The sequence below is a fragment of the Dendropsophus ebraccatus genome, chromosome 4 (genome assembly GCF_027789765.1).
Source record: "Dendropsophus ebraccatus isolate aDenEbr1 chromosome 4, aDenEbr1.pat, whole genome shotgun sequence".
In the NCBI taxonomy this organism is placed as follows: Eukaryota; Metazoa; Chordata; class Amphibia; order Anura; family Hylidae; genus Dendropsophus; species Dendropsophus ebraccatus.
Genome location: NC_091457.1, coordinates 52,636,518 through 52,659,434, shown reverse-complemented (window position 1 = coordinate 52,659,434; position 22,917 = coordinate 52,636,518).

The following is a 22,917-nucleotide window of genomic DNA, read 5'->3' as shown; positions in this document are numbered from 1 at the left end:
ACCTGTCAGTTCACAGGTGGGCTATGGGAAGCTCTGATGCGGGCGCCTGCATCAGAGCTCTGTGGCCGGAAAGATCACACGGAACGGCCGGGTGTTCACGTTGTGTGAACATAGCCTTATGGTCAGTATTTTGCAACCAAAACCAGAAGTGGATTGAAAACACAGAAAATCTACATTGTGGAGAGTGGATAGCCATTATTTAATAGCAAATAATTGCCATTATTTTGAAACAACGACTATTGTTTTGAAATAATGGTGATTATTACCCATTAAATGACAGCTATCCATTCTCCACAGTGTGTGAAATATAGATTTTCTGTGCTTTCAATACATATATATAATATATGTATATGTATATATATATATATATATATATATATATATATATATTAAAGCAGTATACCCACATCATGTATATTCTACACAACTATAACCACATAGTATACAGTATGAACACAATCATCAGTGACAACTTGAAATCTTTTGTGGTAGTCTTTATTTTTTTAGATGGTAAAGCTGCGCATTCTTCCTGGCAAAAAGCCAGAGTGGATCAATGATGTTGATGTCATGAGACTGAGATGACCACTCCAGAAACTTTATTTAATTCTGCTGTAGCCAATGACAGGTCAACTGCGCCTTGTGTTTTGGATGGTTGTCATGTTGGAACGTCCAAGTACGTCCCATGTGCAGCTTCTCAGCTGATGAGTGCAAATTTGCCTCCAGTTTTTGCTGATAATGTGCTGCATTTATCTTTTCCTTCAACTTTAACCAAGTTTCCTGTGCCTTTGTAGCTCACACATCAGCAACCCACCTCTGTGCTTTACAGTAGGAACGGTGTTCCTTTCACCGCGGGCTTTGTTGACACCTCTCCAAATGTAACATTTATGGTTGTGACCAGAAAGTTTGATTTTGGTCTCAACATTCCAAATTACCTTTGTATTGTAGGCCAGATACTTTGTGTCATTTGGTCAGTAATGGCTTTCTTCTGACGACTCGACCATGCAGCCCATTTTTCTTCAAGTGTCTCCTGAGGCCGCATTCACACGTTCCGTGTTTGGCACGGAACACGGACGTGGAATGCCTGTAACTGGGCTGTTGCCCCCCATGCAGGCAGCATCAGTAATAAGATGCAGGGAGCAGGGGAACTATATAAGTATGTGCCTCACTGCAATGAAGCAGCTGCACCGCAAACAATAATTCTGCTGGAGTATGTAACACACAAACATATATATATATATATATATATATATATATATATATACACACACACTCACACACTAGAGTATACTCATCATGTTTATAATTTCACAATTATATCCACATAGCATACAGTATATACTTGATACATAAGGTGTACACAGGGGGCATCTTCTCTTATTGGAGCCCCTTACTTTTTGTTTTCTTCTCCGTCTGGCTCAGCCATCATGAAGAACACTCTTGGTAATGCCTCGTCTCTGACAAATCTGCCAGGCAAACATTTTTGCCCCAATCCTCACCATCTATACATCATTACCCTCTGTATCCCTGTAACGCCTGGAGTAGTGGATCCACTGGACCGGCACCAGCGATGGCACAAACCTCACCAGGGAGCGGAGTCTAAGGGGCCGCTGGTTTTCACCAGAGCCCGCCGCAAGGCGGGATGGACTTGCTGCGGCAGGCGACCCCCAGGTCGCTACCCCTGGCTTGGTTGCTGGTGACGGCAGGCGAGGCGTGGCAGGAGCAGTAGGCAGGAGATGGCACTGGCAAAGGTCTGCAGGTGAGAGCGCACGTGACAGGCTGAACGCAGGAACAGATGGAGTGACAGGGAAACAGGAACCAGGAACAGGGACTAGGGACCGGGTAACGGATAGGACACAGGAACAGGGACAGGGACCAGGTAACAGATAGGACTCAGGAACAGGGACTGGGACCAGGTAACAGATAGGACTCAGGAACAGGGACTGGGACCAGGTAACAGATAGGACTCAGGAACAACAGGGGGCTGGGCCAAACGCTATGGGAAGCATGTAGAGGCTCCAACACTAAGGACAGGGCATGCTGGGATTTATAGGGGAGTGATTGGGTGCAACTACCAATTAGGAGCGCACTGCCCCTTTAAATCTGAGACAGCCGGCGCGCGCGCGCCCTAGGAGGCGGGGACGCGCGCGCCGGCCGGCACAGCGGGAGACAGGAGCGTGGAGAGGTGAGGCGCCCCCCGGGGCCGAGGTGACAGCAGCGCCGGGTCCCCGACTATGGACACCGGCTGCTGCATAGGGCAGGTAGCGGTCGCGGCGGCGGCCCGGAACGCGGGACGCCGCCGCGGCCGTAACAATCCCCATATATATTATAATGTTCTCCTTTGTGTCCCATATAGGTGATAATGTCCTTCTCTTTGCCCATATATAGATGATAATATAGTTTTATAGGTCCCCTCTGTGCTGAGCCCCCACCAGAAAAATAATAAGCAGTAACTCATCTGTCACCCGCTCCCCAGCAGCGAGCATCTCTACTGTCATCATACATGGTATAGAGACACTGCCTGTGCCGCATATGCCCTGCAGCTTAAATGCTTTATTTGCATGTGTGCGTTGCACACATACAGATGAAGGTAGAGCATGCAGGCGGCACACATGGGGTCAGTGGGATGAGGATGGTGGGACATTACCCCAAAATGGTGACTGTCCCATTGGATCATGTACATCATACTCAGCTATAGCCACAAAGTATACAACAGGGCTGGACTGGGTATAAAATTAAGCCCTGGCATTGGAGAGCACAGAGGCCCACTTGCTGTCTGGTTTATATTAAACATGTTTAGCCCTTTAAAGGGGAACTATCAGCAGGTTATACAAGCCCCCAGTGCACCATCAGGCCTTACCAGACGCAGGATTGCACTACAAACTGCATGGAAATGGTGCTGAAGATGAAGGTAAGAGACATTCCTTCATCCTCAGTGCTCCATGTGCAATGGGCTATGAGCAGCTTAGATGCGTCTACCCTTTCAACATAAGATATGCAGCGACATCAGAAAAAAATATTATTGCCTAATGAAATTTTATTTATTTTTTGTCTATGGAGGAATTTGAGGTGTCATTTTTTTGCATCATGATCTATACGGCACAGTGGCTTGCTTGCATCTAGCATGCAACTTTTTGACCACTTTCTATTCAAGATTTTCTGGATTTGATAAAAAATCTACAGTTTTGCACTTTGGCATTTTTTGCACTTACGCTATTTACCGTGCGCAGTGATAGAAAATTTGTTTATTTTCTTTTACTTACAAAATAGGAAAAGGCAAGGTGAAACTTGTAGGCTATGTTCACCCAGTGTATTTTTTAAGACAAGAACTGCCGTTGTTGCCAATTAAAACAATGGCGATTCTTGTCTTAAAATAATGGACTGAACTGAACTGAATGGTACCAGTGGCCGTTGTTCACATACTGTATTGAACAACGGCTGTTGTTCGGTGCGGCCGCAGAAATAATTGGCATGTCAATTATTTCTGGCCACTAGAGTGTGAACAACAGCCGTTCACACAATGTATGGCAGTTCTTATGGCCATACATAGCATATAGTTGTATAGTGTTTTGGATTGCTGGCACACCGAAATATGCCTGGAATCCAAATAAAATAAAATGATGTTCCTGCGGCTGATCTGGCAGTATCGGCTGCAGGAACATGTAATACAGTGCCCGATGTGTGACATTGCAAACAATGGCTGCGGTTTTTACTAAATGTGAACATAGCCCTAATATGGGAAGGTTTTTCTTTTTTACTTTGTGACTATGTTCCCACGTTTTTTCCTCACCATTTTTTTTTTCATTATAAAGTTTTTATTGAAAGAAGAACTGAACAACACATAATATAGTAGCATTCCCCAAACAATTGCATGAAGTACAAAGCTCGCTTACAGAATTGTGAACATCATGAAACCTTGAAGTCACAACACATAGTGTGGTAAGAACGTCCATCCAAAAAGAAAATAGAAGGAACATCAATAATAATGTTTACAGCCTGAAGTAAAGTGTTGTCAGCATAAATGACCTGTGCTAGTCCACCACTCGCATGAGAATAGATGCTTTATGGTAGGCTTTAAAATCTGGGAGACCCGCTCCTCCAGTCTGTTTAGATTGGCAAAGGGTTTTAAACCTCACACGGGGTCTCGTAGAGCCCCAAATGAATTTGCTCAGTGCTTTGTTCAGTCGTGTGAAGAATACATTAGGGACTTGGATAGGCAGCGCTTGAAATATGTATAGAAAACGTGGCAAAATATTCATCTTGACCACGTTTATACGCCCGAACCATGAGAGCAATTTGAGATTATATTCTTGGAGGGATGCTTTCGTTTTATGGAGGAGAGGTTCATAGTTTAGTTTAAACAGGGAGGAGAGATTGGTAGGAATGTAAGTACCCAGATATTTAATAGCAGTGGATTCCCATTTAAAGGAGAAATTGGATTTCAGAGTCTGTAATGTGGAGGGAGTGATATATTGAGCGCCACAGTTTTAGTGTAATTTACTTTGAAGTTGTTCACTTTACCAAATTTATCCATTTCTGAGATGAGGGATGGGAAAGATATATGGGGGTTGGTGACATATAATAAAAGATCGTCTGCATATAACGCTAGCTTATGATGGTCTGGGCCCAGGGTAATACCGTGTGTCTGGATTTTTGCGTATGGCAACAGCTAAGTGCTCCATGACTATGGTATAAAGGAGGGGCGACAGGGGACACCCCTGCTGGGTGCCATTATGAATAGGGAAGGGGCAGACAAGATCCCGTTTGCCCTAACTTTCGCCGAGGGGTTGCAATATAACGCCATGATCCGCGATAACATAAGGGGGCCCATTCCAATTTGATGGAGAGAGTGTTCCATAAAGGACCAGTGCACTCTGTCAAATGCCTTTTCGGCATCAACAGAGACCAGGCACATAGGTACCCGTCTCTTTTGGGCAAGTGAGATAAGGAGTAGTATTTTATTCGTATTGTCTCTCGCCTCTCTAGCTTTATTAAAACCTACTTGATCATTGGAAAAAATAGAAAGTTAGGGCAAACATTTGGCTCCTTCCCAGGTTTTGGCAACACCGTAATGTGGGCCTCCATAGCCTGCGTTGGGAATGGAGAGTTTACTGTGACAGCATTAAACACTTTTGTGAGGAATGGGGTGAGAATTGGGGCAAGGATTTTATAAAAGCAGGTAGTATAGCCGTCCGGGCCAGGGCTCTTACCCGTAGGAAGGCATTTAAAGGCCTCTGAAACCTCAACTTCTAAAAAAAGTCCGCCTCCAGCGAATCTATCGCTTCCTCAGAGAGAGCGGGCAGGGGGGTATCAGAGATATATTCACTTATGGCATTGTGAAGGGTTGTTGGCTGGCGTCATGGAAGTGACCTCGGATATCGTATAAATCCTTGTAATAGTCTCGAAATGCATCTGTAATAAGCTTTGGGTCATGAATAGGAGGTCCCTGTGGGGTATTGAGCTTGGGAATATAGACTGTATTATTGCGAGGGTGGAGCAGCTTTGCCAGTGCCCTACCACACTTGTCTGCATTCTCATAGGAGTACCGTTTCATCCTATCTCTAAACCTAGTGTACGTCTGGCTTAATAAGGTCTTTAATTTGTCTCTCGCTGCCGTCAAGTCGGCCAATATTTGGGTAGCTAGAGAGGACTTGTGAGCAATCTCTAGATCGTGTATCTGTGTCAGCAGGCGAGATATTGTCGCTGCACGATCTTTTTTCAATCAGGCGCCATGTTTTATTAGTGTGCCACGGATCACACACTTTAAATCTGTTATGGTATTCTGCACGTCAGAGAGGCACGGCTGATCTCTTAGGAGATTCTCATTTAGCCTCCATAACTGAAAAGTGGAGGCCGAGCCAAAAATCTCCAGCGTGCAGAACACAGGTGCGTGATCCGACCAAACCACCGAGCCAATCTGTGAGCGCGGTTGCCATGTGAGCAAATGGTGACTTACCAGAAAGAAGTCTATGCGACTATGAGGCATATAATGGTGAATAGAGAGTGTAGTCACGGTCATTGGGGTGTAGGATTCTCCATATATCCACCAGCTGAAGGGAATGAAGAGTGGATGTCAGCCGGTGCATATGGGATACCGGCTGTTGCCCGCCCCCTGATGAGGAGTCTAGTGCTGGATCAAAAACGAAGTTAAAGGGGTTAAATTATTTTTGCATTAATACGTTGCTCACCCGTAGCTTTCCACCTTTCCAATATAAATTTATTACGGATTCTTCACAGTTTTGCTGTTATCTAGGTGCCCCCACCCCCACGGATTGCATAGAATCATCAGCTCTCAGTCCACTCCGACACGCTCCCTGCTCCTAGCCCCGACCCTCCGAGACGGCATCATGTGTCCTCAGTCTCTTCAATGGGCCGGGTTAGTGCTTCTAACCCAGCACACTGAAGAGAGGGAGGGCACTGAGACAGTGACAGCTGCTGCGGCTGTACCCGCCCGGTGCTTCTGTGCACCTGCGGCGCCCGCCCGTCGCTCATCCGCCGCTCGCCCGCCCCCTGCTCACCCACCCCCCCGCAGCTCCTGCGGCGGCGGCGCCCGCCCGGTGCTCCTGTGCACCTGCAGCAGTGGTGCCCGCCTGCCGCTTGCCGGACACTCACCCGCTGGGAGCTCCTGTGAGTGATCTCCCTCTCAGCTCTGCTACATCGCCCTCTCAGCTCTGCTACATGGCCCTCTCAGCTCTGCTACATCCCCTCTCAGCTCTGCTACATCGCCCTCTCAGCTCTGCTACATTGCCATCTCAGCTCTCTCAGCTCTGCTACATCGCCATCTCAGCTCTCTCAGCTCTCTCAGCTCTGCTACATCGCCATCTCAGCTCTGCTACATCGCTCTTTCAGCTCTGCTACATCACTCTCTCAGCTCTGCTACATCGCCCTCTCAGCTCTGCTACATCGCCCTCTCAGCTCTGCTACATCGCCCTCTCAGCTCTGCTACATTGCCCTCTCAGCTCTGCTACATCGCCCTCTCAGCTCTGCTACATCGCCATCATCAGGCAGAAGCATTGCATGATGGGAAATGTAGTTTCCTATCTTGAATATAGAACATCTTTTAGAAAAACTTGTAACTCGGGAACGGCAGCAGCTAGAAAGATGGGAGACGGCTCAAAATACTCAGGGGGACTTGGTGAGTAAGACCAGCTAGGTTTGGGAGCATTTAATTTTTTTAGCTCTTGGGGGGAATACCCCTTTAAAATCTCCGCCAACAATCAGAAGGCCCTCCGCAAAGCTCTCCAGCAGACGCAGGTAGCGCTGACATGTTTTTACTTGGTCCTGATTAGGGAGATAAAGACAGGCAAGCGTAAAAATCTTTGACTGGACAGATAATTTTAAGAACACATATCTCCCCTCCGTGTCGACCTGAGTGTCAAGGAGCTTATGTCGTAGTGATCTGTGGATACCTATACTTGCTCCCCTAGATTTAGATTCAGGATTAGAGCTATGGTGCCACGTGGGGTAGTACCTATTGGAGAACTGGGGTATGTGATGTGTTTTAAAATGGGTCTCCTGCAAAAAGAGGAAATGGACCTTTTCTTTGTGCAGATTTGCGACCTTTTTTTAGGGGTGTTGAATCCCCTAACGTTTAGGGAACATAGTTTAAGGAATGTCACCATCCTGGACAGGGAGGGGAAGGATAGGGAAGGAGAAGAGAGACTGGACGAAAGATTAAAGGCAGTACAAAAGTAAAAATAAAAGGGGGGGGGGGAAGGGAAGGGAGGGAATGGGATAAGGCAAAGAAAGGAGCAGGTAAGAAGAGAAAAGCGTGCCTTTCGGCTGACCTCTCAGCAACTAAACTGGGAGGTAGAGAAGAGTAACAGTAAGGACCACTATTAGAGCGGTCAAATCTAAGGTGGGAGAGTTGCATAGTTAGGGCCAACGAACCCTCTCACCCAGCACCAGGTAGACTTATACAATAAACGGTTTAACCAAAAAAACACAATAAGATTATAACATTGTTACTTATTGCCACTAACCGAGATCTATCTGCATCTGAAGGTAAAGGTCAGGGCCGGCTCCAGGATTTTGTGGGCCCTTGGTCGAGAGAGTCTCAGTGGGCCCCTTTGTATAGCAAATTATGTGGCATCATTGTTAAAGGGTCTCGGGTCTCTATCTCTCGATTCTCTGTATGAGTGTGAATATATCTCCTCATTCTGTGTAGGTATACAGCAGTGTAATTATATACTTATTATCCCCCCTCCTGTATGAGTGTTGATATATCTATCTCTTGGGCATATATATACATACTCATACAGGAGGATAATAAGTATATAATACACTGCTGTATACCTACACAGAATGGAGAGATATATACACACTCATACAGAAGGAGGATAATAAGTATATAATACACTGCTGATCCCCTACACAGAATGGAGAGATGCTGTGAAGGGTCCCAGCATACAGGTCAAATAAAGTTTGACAAAATACCGGGAAATAAAAAACGTAATTCAGTAACTCACAGGTGACGTCTTCTTTGATCTGAGGGGATCGCTCTCCGTTTTCTCTCCATCTGGCCCAGACCACCATGATGATTTCTTGCAGCTACAATTCTTCCCTGTCAGACAAACCATCTTAGGCTCCGCACATTTCCAGCAACTTCCTTCCCACCCATAGGCTCCTATACAGTAGTAATTCTGCTGCTTGGTGTTATGTGCAGTAAAGTAAGGAGGTATGTGGGTCACGTATGCAGGATCCCGTGCTATGTCCCCAATATAGTAATAATGTCCTCATGCTGTGCCCCCCATATAGTAAAAATGTCCTTTGTCCCCATAGTAATGTCCCCTGCTGATCCCCCATAGTAATGTCCCCTGCTGATCCCCCATAGTAATTTCCCCTGCCGATCCCCCCATAGTAATGTCTCCTGCTGATCCCCCCATAGTAATGTCCCCTGCTGATCCCCCATAGTAATGTCCCCTGCTGATCCCTTCATAGTAATGTCCCCTGCTGATCCCCCCATAGTAATGCCCCCGCTGATCCCCCCATAGTAATGTCCCCTGCTGATCCCCCCCATAGTAATGTCCCCTGCTGATCCCCCATAGTAATGGCCCCTGCTGACCCCCCCATAGTAATGTCCCCTGCTGATCCCCCATAGTAATGTCCCCTGCTGATCCCCCCATAGTAATGCCCTTGCTGATCCCCCCATAGTAATGTCCCCTGCTGATCCCCCCATAGTAATGCCCCTGCTGACCCCCCATAGTAATGTCCCTGCTGATCCCCCCATAGTAATGCCCCTGCTGACCCCCCCATAGTAATGTCCCCTGCTGATCCTACATAGTAATGTCCCCTGCTGATCCCCCCATAGTAATGCCCCTGCTGACCCCCCCATAGTAATGTCCCTGCTGATCCCCCCATAGTAATGCCCCTGCTGACCCCCCCATAGTAATGTCCCCTGCTGATCCTACATAGTAATGTCCCCTGCTGATCCCCCCATAGTAATGCCCCTGCTGACCCCCCCATAGTAATGTCCCCTGCTGATCCTACATAGTAATGTCCCCTGCTGATCCCCCCATAGTAATGCCCCTGCTGATCCCCCCATAGTAATGTCCCCTGCTGATCCCCCATAGTAATGTCCCCTGCTGATCCCCCATAGTAATTTCCCCTGCTGATCCCCCCCATAGTAATGTCTCCTGCTGATCCCCCCATAGTAATGTCCCCTGCTGATCCCCCATAGTAATGCCCCTGCTGATCCCCCATGGTAATGTCCCCTGCTGATCCCCCCATAGTAATGCCCCCGCTGATCCCCCCATAGTAATGTCCTCTGCTGATCCCCCCATAGTAATGCCCCTGCTGACCCCCCATAGTAATGTCCCCTGCTGATCCCCCCATAGTAATGTCCCCTGCTGATCCCCCCATAGTAATGCCCCTGCTGATCCCCCCATAGTAATGTCCCCTGCTGATCCCCCCATAGTAATGCCCCTGCTGACCCCCCCATAGTAATGTCCCTGCTGATCCCCCCATAGTAATGCCCCTGCTGACCCCCCCCATAGTAATGTCCCCTGCTGATCCTACATAGTAATGTCCCCTGCTGATCCCCCCATAGTAATGCCCCTGCTGACCCCCCCATAGTAATGTCCCCTGCTGATCCCCCCATAGTAATGTCCCCTGCTGACCCCCCATAGTAATGCCCCCTGCTGATCCCCCATAAAAACACAAACAAACAAAAAGGCATACTTACCTCATCCGGCCAGGGGACGGGTCTTCCCTCTGCTAGCTCACCTCTCCCTTCTGTGCGCCAGGGGGATGGATCATCTGGCAGGCGCGATGTCATCGCTCTGTCCTGCTGGGGAGATCCCATGATCCATCCAGCGCTGCGGAAGGAGGCCCAGCTCAGGACGTCATGGAGGGGGAGAGTGGCGTCCCGCCGCATCCCCTCCCCGGGAATCAAGGTCAGCATCGCTGTCACCCGGGTGGGGTGCTGCCGACCCTGAGTCTCGGGGAGGGGATGCGGCGGGACGCCACTCTCCCCCTCCATGACGTCCTGAGCTGGGCCTCCCTCCGCAGCGCTGGATGGATCATGGGATTTCCCCAGCAGGGCAGAGCGATGACGTCATCGCGCCTGCTGGATGATCCATCCCCGCGGCGCAGCGGAGGGAGTCCCTGGACGTCATGAAGGGCATGCGGTTAATCATTACTCGGGCAAGTGCCGGGGGGGCCCCTTGAGCGGGCCCCGGCACTTGCCCGAGTAAGCTGGGTGCTGACGCCGGCCCTGGTAAAGGCCACTTCTAACTGGCCCCGAACATAATGTAAGATGGTAATGGCAGTAACCTACCGAAGCCTAGGGTCAATGGCCTCAATAACCACCTCTCATTATGATATATGGCAAAGTAATATCAAACCTTCATAACTTGCCTATACAGGCCTGTAAGGTGCAGCACTTAACATTGGGCATTATACACTTAAAACGTACAAATATTTAGCCTCTTAGTAAACCAGCAACTGTCCTACGACAAAACAGTTCACTAGGGATGTAAAGGACAGGTGTCTCAAAGGGCCAAACTTATGCAAAACAGGAAACCAGAGACATAACTGTCGTAAAAAGTACTCATCACTTCAGGTCCGTTGGGCCATTTAATCCACCGCTGCCTCCTGCGGGTGTTCCCCACCTCCTGGCGGGACACGATTCCTCCGATCTCTGCGGCGAGGTTGGTGCTGTGGGAGAGGAGGGGCGGCATACGGCCAATCAGTGACCTGAGCGATTGGAGTGTCCAGGGATTCGCAGAATGAGTCAACATCAGCCGGTGTCAATAGCGTAGAAAGACGGCCATGTTTGCGTACTCGAAGTTGAAACGGGTGACCCCATGAATAAACAATATTGTTGGCACGGAGTGAATCCAGGAGTGGCTTAAGGGCACGTCTCTTTGCTAGAATGAAGCGGGAGAGATCAGCCAGAAGTTGTACACGGTGACCATCTATGACCAAGGTCTCTTTATCCCGGGCTCTGCGCATTATCTCCTCCTTTATTCGATAGAAGTGAATGCGACAGATCACGTCGCATGGTTTATCCGCATCAGGACTGCGGGGCCCGAGAGCACGGTGTGCCCAGTCTATTTCTATCTCATTATCATCCGGGCGCTCCAGTATAGTATTAAAGAATGACTGCAACTTAGGGAGCAATGCCGGGGTGTCAATTGTTTCCGTAACCCCCCTGAGCCGTATGTTATTGCGGCGGTTTAAATTTTCCTGATCATCCACCAGGTTGAACAGGGAGTGAATTTGCTGAGTATGTCAGGCCAATGTGTCCTGTTGATCTGATTGCACAACCTGTTGGGTAGATTGAGTGGCAGATATAGTGACAATGTCTTCCTCTATCCTATGCACTCGATCAGTTAGTTGAGAAAGATTAGCTGAAAGTGCCTTTATTTCTGATTTGTAAGTGGATTCCAGGCGTTGTATATATCTTTCCATGTCCTCTTTCGTAGGCATGGCAGCCATTTGCTGCTTAAGCTCTTTCATATCATCCCCCATCATTACAGGTGTGAGGGGGTCAGAGATGGAGAGGGACAGAGGGGTCAGAGGGGCACACTGTGCCTGTGAGGAAGGAGAGAGAGTCCCTGAGGCAGGAGAGTCCCTGTGTCTCACCGTGGAGACAGGTGTTTCAGCGTCTGTGTGTGCAGGATGTGAGGAGACCTGTAATGGCGGCTGCAGGGCTGCAGGAGGACATGTGGGTGTTCGGCTCAGCGGTGCTTCACTTGTGTGGCGGGTGTCCGTCGGGCTCGGGAGGCAATGGGGAGCCGGTGATGCGGGCGTCCTGGACACTTGCGGACCCTGCGGCTGTGACAGGGGAGAAGCTGCTGCAGCGTAATGGCGGCGGGGAGACCGCAGGACTCACCCCAGTGCTTCTGAGGTAGCGCCGGATGGCCCCTGTAGCCGGGATCGCAGCCGTCCGCTTCGTCCTGCGTGGCTTGCCGGTGCCGGAGGAGGTATGCTGTGACATGTGGTGCGGCTTTGGTGCTGCTGATGAGCCTGGTGTCGGGCAGAGGGAGCGGAGCGCTTAGAGCATGCGACCGCTCTGCGCCATTCCAAGACCACGCCCCCTCTCCATTTTTTTTAAGAAAAATGACGTAGAGTTTTTTTTACACTATTTTAAAGGTGTGTTAAGGTCGCTACTAGGGATTAGTGCGAGCATGCTCAAGATCGATTGCTCAGTATTGAAATACTGGGGGCTGACAAAGTTGGATGCATCCCTATGGAGTCCTGCTCTACAGTCTATGGCAGTATTCATGTTTTCCAGGGCTCCCTAGGGCGGCATCCGACTTCGTCAGCCACCCGTATTCAAATGCCGAACAATCTAGTTGCTATCTCTACAGAGGGATCAGAGACAAACTGCTTTCTGCCCTATTTACTGAGGGCCTGGGCTGGGAAGGGGGGCGGGAGGGTCCTTGTTAGGGGGCTGGAACGGAACTAGGCTGGGAAGGTCATTGAGAGGGACAGCGTTAGGTTATTGGGGCGGGCCTGGACATTTATCACTCTTAATACATATATCAGTCAGCAGGACACAATAAACACGTTGCTATTCTCAACTGCTTTTGTTGTTGACTGATGAACCTTGCAATTGGTAAGCAGGAGCTGGCCAGACCCCTGCACCTAAGATTCCTGTCCACCACTAAGCTCTGCCTGTATTCCTGATAAGCCTCAATCCTTCATTAAGCCACCTCCACCCCTTTGCATTAAAGGGGTTATCCAGCGCTACAAAAACATGGCCAATTTTCCCCTCTCTTTTCTCCAGATTGGGTGGGGTTTGGAACTCAGTTTCATTGAAGTAAATGGAGCTTAAAGTGATTGTACCACCAGGCCAAGGCTGAGCACTGGAGGCGGGCCAACCCACCCTTAGTGGGAGGAAACCCTAACCCCTCTATGATAGAGTTCCATTTATTCTAATGGAGTCATGTCATGGAGGGGCTGGAGTTTCTTCCCACTAAGGGTGGGTCGGCCCGCCTCCAGTGCTTCAGCCTGGGCCTGGTGGTACAATCACTTTAATTGCAAACCACACCTGAACTGGAGATAAGAGAGGGGGAAAAGTGGCCATGTTTTTGTAGCGCTAAATTGCTCTTCTGACTGTCACCCCTGCCTGGACCGGTACTTATAAGGAGTTTCTTTTTTTTCTCCATGGTCAGACCTGCAGCAATCCTGAGGTGGGGGTCTGCTATGAACTTATAGATGGGGCTGGCTTATAGATGGGGCTGGCTAGGTACAGAACAGAAATCTCACTGCTGGCTCCTCTCCTGCACGGTGCTTTCTGAATTATACAGCTTGACTTACTATGACTTACTATGTTGTGAAATGCAGGGAGGGTGCAGTGCTGGGGAAACCCATCCACATAGCATACAGTATATACATCATACATTAAGTGTATACATCATACATATTGTACACATACTGTATATACAGCATACAAACATATACAGTGGTCAACATACGTTATTAATTGTAACGCCTGGAGTAGTGGATCCACTGGACCGTCACCAGCGATAGCACTGACCTCACCAGGGAGCGGAGTCTAAGGGGCCGCTGGTTTTCACCAGAGCCCGCCGCAAGGCGGGATGGACTTGCTGCGGCAGGCGACCCCCAGGTCGCTACCCCTGGCTTGGTTGCTAATGACGGCAGGCGAGGCGTGGCAGGAGCAGTAGGCAGGAGATGGTGCTGGCAGAGGTCAGTAGGCGTAACCGCAGGTGACAGGCTGAACACAGGAGCAATGGTGTAACAGGGGAGCAGGAACCAGGAACAAGGACTAGGGACCAGGTAGCGGATAGGAATCAGGAACAAGGACTTGGGACCAGGTAGCGGATAGGAAACAGGAACAACAGGGGGCTGGGCCAAACGCTATGGGAAGCATGTAGAGGCTCCAACCCAAGGGACAGGGCATGCTGGGATTTATAGGTAGTGATTGGTGCAACTAACCAATTAAGGGCGGACTGGCCCTTTAAATCTGAGACAGCCGGCGCGCGCGCGCCGGCCGGCACAGACGGAGACAGGAGCGGAGGAGAGGTAAGGCGCCCCCAGGGGCCGAACTAGCAGCAGCGCCGGGTCCCTGCACAAGGACCCCGGCGGCTGCATGGGGCAGGAGGAGGTCGCGGCGGCGGCCCGGAACACGGGACGCTGCCGCGGCCGTGACATTAATTGGTTCAAGGACGTTCATTGTAAGTTTCGTCCATAACTCTGGAAAACTGGTAATTGGTTCTGATGCCTCCGAAGTGTCATCCCAAAAGTAGAAAACATTAGCAATAGACTAGTAAACACAAAAATGGGGGGATTTTACTAACGGGATAGGTGGTAAATGTATGATCCCTGGGTGTCTGACCACTGGGACCCCATTTATACAGAGAGCAGTGGTCTATAAATCAGTAGTATGTCTGCATGACCATTCACTGTATATGGCACTGATGGCAAACAAATATATATACTATGCTACAATGTGTCAATCTAGAGTCCAGGCTCACGGGGGTCCCGATCGCTAAGTGACCGGAGATGCTCCGGTCACTTATACTTAAACGCTGTGGTCGCGGCGCGATTGCAGCGTTTAAGGGGTTAATGGCGGGGGTCGCCCCATTGAAGGTGAGGGCCTGGCTGCAGATAGCAGCCGGTCCTCACCCGCTATGGGGCAGGCTCAGCTCGTGAGCCTGCTCCATAGGCCGGGACCGCGCCAGGGCGTACTTTTACGTCCTCCTGCCTTAAGGCCCGGGCAGCGGGGGCGTAATTGTACGCCCCCGGTCCTTAAGGGGTTAAGGGAGTCTAGCAAAACATGGATACAGACTATGGCAGTATTCAAATGCCGAACGATTGGATTTGGGCATTCTCGATATGCGCCCATCTCTACTGACATGTGCATGCCATGTGTCTCATAAACTTAGGGTCCTATTAGACGGAGAGATAATCTGGCAAATCAGCTCTAAGTAATAAAGTCTTTGGGTCCTGACCTAAAATCATTGGCTGCATTGCTACGTGTAACAGTGATGTGCGTCCGACAACTGATCAGTGTGTAAAAGAAGTTATAAATACCTCTTTGTGCTCCCCAATGTCCTGCTAGCTTCGGTCCACTCCCCGCAGTGCCTGAAGTGACAGGCCGCTCAGCCAATTACTGGCCGCAGCACTGTCCCGGTGATTGGCTGAGGGCCTGTCACTTCAGATGCTGCAGGGGGCAAGCCGAAGCTAGCAGGACATCGGGGAGCGCGGAGAGTAAGTTTAGTATTTTACACTTATTAGGTGTCAGCTTTCGCTTACATCAAGTCATTGGGCTGTGTAATACGTCTGGATCATAATTCCGCTAATTATTAAAAAACTTTTAATCACATTTTTCATGTAAATTCAAGGACTTTTAATACGCGACTGGTTCCTGAAAGGGTACTACTGCATTGAACAGGATGAATAATGCGTGTAGCACAATATAGCAGATTAATGGTGCGTTTACACGTAACGATTATCGGGCGAATTTGCGCAATAACGATCGAAATCGAACGATAATTGTACGTGTAAACGCAGCGAACGATCAAACGACGAACGAGCAATCGTCCGTTTTGATCTTTCAACATGTCATCAAATCGTCGTTCGTCGTTCGCAAAAAATTCGCCGATCGTTCTGTGTAAACAGTCGTCGCGCGATAGTCCCGTCGCCCGCCGCCCAGCCCCCTGTTCGCAGCCCGGCCCCCCGCTCATCCTCAGCCCCCTGCGCCGGCTCGATCGCCACCCCCGCCGCTCTCATCACCTCCGCCACTCTGATCACCACCCGCCGCTCCGGTCGCCCCCCGGTGCTCCGATCGCTACCTCCGCCGCTCCGATCGCTACCCCCGCCGCTCCGATCGCTACCCCCGCCGCTCTGATTGCCACCCGCCGCCGCCGCTTCGGTCGCCACGCCGTCGCCGTTGCCGCCCCGATCGCCCCCGCCGGCCCACGGTCATACGTTACCTGCTCCGCTCAGCAGGTCTTCAGCCATCCCCGGCTCCGCTCTTCAGTGCACTGATTGGCTGAAGAGGTGAGCCGGGAATTTCAAACAGCTCCTCTTCAGCCAATCAGTGCTCCTCTTCAGCGCTGATTGGCTGAAGAGGAGCCGTTTGAAATTCCCGGCTCCCTTCTTCAGCCAATCAATGCACGGCAGCACTGATTGGCTGAAGAGGGGAGCCGGGAATTTCAAACGGCTCCTCTTCAGCCAATCAATGCAAGGCAGCACTGATTGGCTGAAGAGGGGAGCCGGGAATTTCAAACGGCTCCTCTTCAGCCAATCAGTGCTGAAGAGGAGCCGTTTGAAATTCCCGACTCCCCTCTTCAGCCAATCAGTGCACAGAAGAGCGGAGGCGGGGATAGCTGAAGACCTGCTGCGCAGAGCAGGTGACATATGACCGTGGGCCGGCGGGGGCGATCGGAGCGGCGGGGGGTGGGGGTGGCGATCGGAGCGGCAGCGGTGGGTGGGGTGGGGGGGCGATCGGAGCGGCAGCGGTGGGTGGGGTGGGGGGGCGACCGGAGCGGCGGCGGCGATAAGAGCGGCGGCGATGAGGGCAGCGGGGGCGGCGATGAGAGCGGTGGGGGCGGCGATGAGAGCGGCGGGGGCAGCGATCGAGCCGGCGCAGGGGGCTGCAGATGAGCGGGAGGCCGGGCTGCAAAACGATTTTTCCGTACGATATATCGTACCGTCTAAACGCTGATCGTTATGAAAAAAAATCGTTACTCCGACATCGTTAATCGTACGATCGGGCCAATTATCGCTTCGTGTAAACGCACCATAACAATGGTATTTTTTCTTGGCCCGGTCCCTTCCTCTGGGTGGTCTGCGAGCAGCAGTCTACAGCAACACTGAAGAGCAGAGAGACTGAAAAACATTTGGTGCGATGATCATAAAGATGCAATTAGTCAGCGTTCCCGAGAGCTTGTAATCTAATTCTGGAGCCTGCAGGCACAAGGAGATTGTCTCTTGCAGAATGTCAGCTTCTGCTGCTATCTGGAATCTGACAGCTAACACCCATCATCCACCTGAGGAGCACATCACCCTGCTGGATCAATACTGCCTGTTAGCGACTCTTATGCAGACAAGTGTCTGTGTAATGTGATTATCATGAGCTCTCACTTTCCAAGTTTAGGCGTTCATGTTATTTAAGATGGCACATGACTATAATGGAGTTTTACTGCCTGTATTTCCCAGACAAACAATACATGACAAATGGTTTGTCTAGTTTAGACTACTCAGGCTGTTTTCCCACATTTGTGCTTATAAAGTAGTCAAAAATTTAAGGGGCACTCCAGCGAAATCAACTGGTTTCAAAAAGTTATATAGATTTTTAATTTACTTCTATTTAAAAATCTGAAGTCTTCCAGTACTTATCAGCTGCTGTATGTCCTGCAGGAAGTGGTGTATTCTCTACAGTTTGACACAGTGCTCTCTGCTGCCACCTCTGTCCATGTTAGGAACTGTCCAGAGCAGGAAAGGTTTTCTATGAGATTATGGGTTTTTTTTTTTTTCTATGGGATTTGCTGCTACTCTGGACAGGTCCTGACATGGACAGCAGAGAGCACTGTGTCAAACAGCAGGGAATACACCATTTCCTGCAAGACATACAGCAGCTGATAAGTACTGGAAAGCTTGAGATTTTTAAATAGAAGTAAATTACAGATCTATGTAACTTTCTGAAACCACTTGATTTAAAAGAAAAAGATTTTCACCGAAGTACCCCTTTAATACTTGCATTTTTTAGATTGCACTTTAAAAACATGATGCACTCTTTTTTTGCATTTCCACAAATACAGGTGTAATACGGATTTTTTTCTTAAGTGGACTGACACAGAACTGTATTTTTGCAAGCACTTATGGGTGTGTAAAGGAGGCCTGACTCTCCCTATAGTAGAGAAGAGAAAGAGAATAGTGGAGGTGTTGGATTTCATTTTCCCGATCCTTTAGTTCTTGTTGAGTTAAGCAACCCCCAGAGGCGAGCCTGGTATGTGTACTGGGAATCGGAAGGGATATCCGTCTGTCATATGAGTGTTCTGCCGACAGCTATGCTCATTTTTACAAAGTGGTCCTCCACATTTGTTATATGAAAGGGCCCTGAGTCGGAAGCTTCCACTATAACATTCAGTTGCTCAAATAAGCTGTATAAACATGGATTATAAAATCTATAAAAAAATAAGATTATGGATAAATGTATGCTGATTTTATGTTTAATTATTATTGTATCCGAACACATGTAGTTACAGTCTTACACATTTGCACATAAAGGGTTAATTTATACATAATGGAGGAAACCATTCACATATGTTCTGGGTCCCCCTTTCCCCGCAGCAACGATATCTGCTGAATGCAATAGGAAGGAATTGTGCAGCGTTCTCGCGGAGCGGGTTGTGCGGCAAGTCTGTGCCTGCTATTTGTTTAAGAACAAAAACATTCCAGATCATTGAGCAGTTTCTGCTTTTTCAATAGGCTGACAAATACCGAGCTGGGAGCACACATAACACAATATACAACGTAAACTGGCCAAGAGATTTATTAGTACCTCCCTCTGTGGAAGGAGAATTTTACATTTGGAGTTCTTAATAATATACTCCAATGAGCCATAACATTAAAACCTAATAATGTGTCATTCCCCCTTGTGCCACCAAAACAGCCCTTTCCCTTTGAGGCCTGGACTCCACAAGACTTCCGAAGGTGTCTTGTGGTATCTGCCCCCGAGACGTTAGCAGCAGATTTATATGGTGTGAGGTGCGGCCTACACGGATCAGACTAGTTTTTCCAGTACGTCTCACAAATGATCCTTTGGATACAGATCAGGAATATTTAGAGGCCAAATAACTCTTACCCATACCCCAGCAAGCCGCAATGCTCTTTGGGGAAGATTTATGAAACAAGATGTGGTAAAGTGAAACTGGCTCATTTGCCCCTAGCAACCAATCAGATTCCACCTTTCATTCCTCACAGACTCTTTGGAAAATGAAAGGTGGATTCTGATTGGTTGCTAGGGGCAACTGAGCCAGTTTCACTTTACCCCATGTTTGATAAATCTCCCACTTTGTGTTCTGACATCATACTATCATAATAGTAACTTTTTAGTAGTTTGTGCTATAGTAGCTCCTCTGTGAGATCAGACCAGATGGCCTAGCCTTTAGTCCTCACGCACATCCTTGAGTCTTCTGCACCCATTACTTTGCCACGTCACCAGTTGTCCTTCTTCTTTTAGGGTATGTTCACATACCTATTTTTTATGAAAGGAACAGCCGTTGTTTTCAATTAAAACAAAGACCGTTCTTGTCATAAAAAAAGTGTTGCATTGAAGTCAATGCAAACAACACCCGTTTTTCACACAGTGTATTGAACAACAGCCGTTGTTTAGTACGGCCATGGAAATTGACATGTCAATTATTTCCGGCTGTTGTGCATTGAAATCAGTGCAATTTTTGACACTGCGTTGTTTGACACTCCCTACAACGGCTGTTGTTTTTGAGTGCCAAAGAAAGGCCGTTGTTCCTACACTGTGTGAACATAGCCAAGTATGTATGTATACTGGGAACATGCCCAAAAAACTGCTGTTTTGGAGATGGTTTAGCTCAGTTGTGTAAACATCACAATTTGGTATTTTTCAAACCCACCCTATTTAATTATTTCTGCTTGGAACAAATTAGTTTAAGAAGTAATTTGCTGCCCAGGGCCACAGCGGAGTATAAAAACAGATGTCTGATTGGCTGGTACAGGCAACTGCTGTAATATTTGTATGCACAAAGAACAAGATCCCTCAGAGCAAGCACCATTTATTATTGACCCCATAATGCCATAGACCATTAGGGAGTGTAAACTACATTAGGCCTTCAAGGAATATGCAAAAAAAACCCTTTGCTAACTTAAAGGGAATGTATCACCTAGGTTTCTTTTTTCTGATTAGAGATAGATACTGAAACATCTTCTTTTTTTCTAATCTGTTTCTATTTTCTCATTGTAATTATGTTTTCATAATACCAAAAGACATGATTGTTGCCATCTCGCCTCAGCTCTTTATTACAGAATTTAGTGACATGTTTTCTGGCAAGCCTCACAGACAGCCTTCTGGTCCAATAGGTCATTTTCTGAAGACAAATTCCCTTTTAGTCTCTGAAATTTTTAAAACTACAATACACACTGCCTATTAATGGTGAAGGTCTAACTTAGCTTGTTGGTCCCATTATTATATAAACAGACCCTGCTTGACTAACGGTGATATCTGCATTGACACGAGAGCATCAGACTGGCTGTAAGGGTGATGCGGAGATGTGCCACATAATAGCAGGAGTCTGGTGAACAAAGACTGAGGGGGACCTGGAAAGTACTGGAACATAAGCGGCATAGCTTTGTCACCAATGTATTAGCCACAGATGCCCCCATAAAAAAAAACAGTGCATCTTGCACTAGCAGGGAACATTCCAGACAATAATAGTAGAGGATCTGGCTTAAACACAGAGCAAAGGAGTTTTCCCTGTATAGGCTATAGACATTTAATGCTATACTGCTAAACTCATTATACTTGGAGGGTCTGCGAAAATGAAAAAAACACATTTATAATATGTATAGAAGTCATTGCATACAACAGTATGTGACTGCTGGGGTTAGGGGGCCTGGGGCAGATTTAGCATTGGGACACTGGAAGTCTAAGCTTCTCCTCCACACTCTTTTTGTGCCAAGGCACGTCCACACAGACACTTTACTGCCTGTTTTTCACAGATTTTTTTTTTTTTACTATTATCTGTATAGCTTGGTGCCTGGTCAGACTCTTAAAGGGGTTATCCAGTGCTACAAAAACATGGCCACTTTTGCACCACTCTTGTGTCCAGCTCAGGTGTGGTTTGCAATTAAAAGGGGTAAAGGTGCGTTTACACGAATGGATAATTGGCCCGATCGTACGAATGATGTCGGAGTAACGTTTTTTTTTTCCATAACGATCAGTGTTTAGACGGTACATTATATCGTATGGAAAATCGTTTTGCGATCGCTTAAGCCTATCTCACACATTGGTTAAATCGGCGAACGACTGTTTACACGGAACGATCTCCGAATTTTTTGTGAACGACGAACGACGATTTGAGAACATGTTGAAAGATCAAAATGAACGATTTCTCGTTCGTCGTTTGATCGTTCGCTGCGTTTACACGTACGATTATCGTTCGAATTCGCACGATAATCATTACGTGTACACGCACCATTATCCAGTGCTACAAAAACATGGCCACTTTTCCCCCTCTCTTGTCTCCAGTTCAGGTGTGGTTTGCAATTAAGCTCCATTTACTTCAATGGAACTGAGTTCCAAACCCCACCCAATCTGGAGACAAGAGAGGGGGAAACGTGGCCATGATTTTGTAGCGCTGGATAACCCCTTTAAGCTCCATTTACTTCAATGGAACTGAGTTTCAAACCCCATCCAAACTAGAGACAAGAGTGGGGCAAAAGTGGCCATGTTTTTGTAGCACTGGATAACCCCTTTAACACAATGTCACAGACAGGACTATACTGAGTAAAGCAGATGGGAAGCCATCAGATATTCAACAAAAGCCTTTGCACTGCTGAGGTTTCATTGTTCTTTATAGGTAAACTATGTATTACCACAAGCATGAAATGTAGGTCACATACAAATCTCAAAGTGTCACTAAGAAATGAAATACGTGTTCCAGATACAACCACTTCATATAGAAATCTAAATATAGGCTATTACGTGACATGTAGTGAGAGTCCTGCCACAATCACATATTTAAGTCTCCCATGCACACATGCATAAAAATGCTAATGAATAGATTTTTTTGTTTTAACTTTAATTTTCTTTTCATATTGTTACATTGTGTTGTCATGGGTTTTTCAGCATATCTGATTTCTAACTAGCTAATTTTCTTTGCAAAAACTTGCCCCCCCCCAACCCCAAAAGACCCCATTGGCAGATGATAGCTGTGAGGCAATGGAGTTTTATAATTCAGCTTTTTTTCTGTGGAGGTTTTCCCTCCTTTTTGCCATTTTTTTGGCAATGTGGCCGTTTTTCCAAAACACGGCATGGTGAGGGTTTTGTGTATTTTTCTGAAAACTGCTTTACTTTCCCATAGAGTTCAATGGAATTTCTTTTGTTTGTCTCAAAAACACCAAGATAAAAATCACACCTAAAGTCAAAAATGCCAAGATAATCTTTGTTTGATAATCTTTCTGGCGTTTTTTTGAAGGCTAGAAAAAGCCACAAAAAAGCTGTGTCTGGGGGCACCCTATCTCAAGTCATTCCTTATCTACAGATAAGAATAAGGTATGGATATCTTATGATGGCTCAACCAAATCGAACAGAACCAAAATCGAACAGTGGTTAAACATTTAAAGGGCCCTATTACACCAACAGATTATCTGACAGATTTTTTGAGCCAAAGCCAGGAATGGGCTATAAACGGAGAACAGGTAATAAAGCAAAGACTGAGATTTCTCTTCTTTTCAAATCCATTCCTA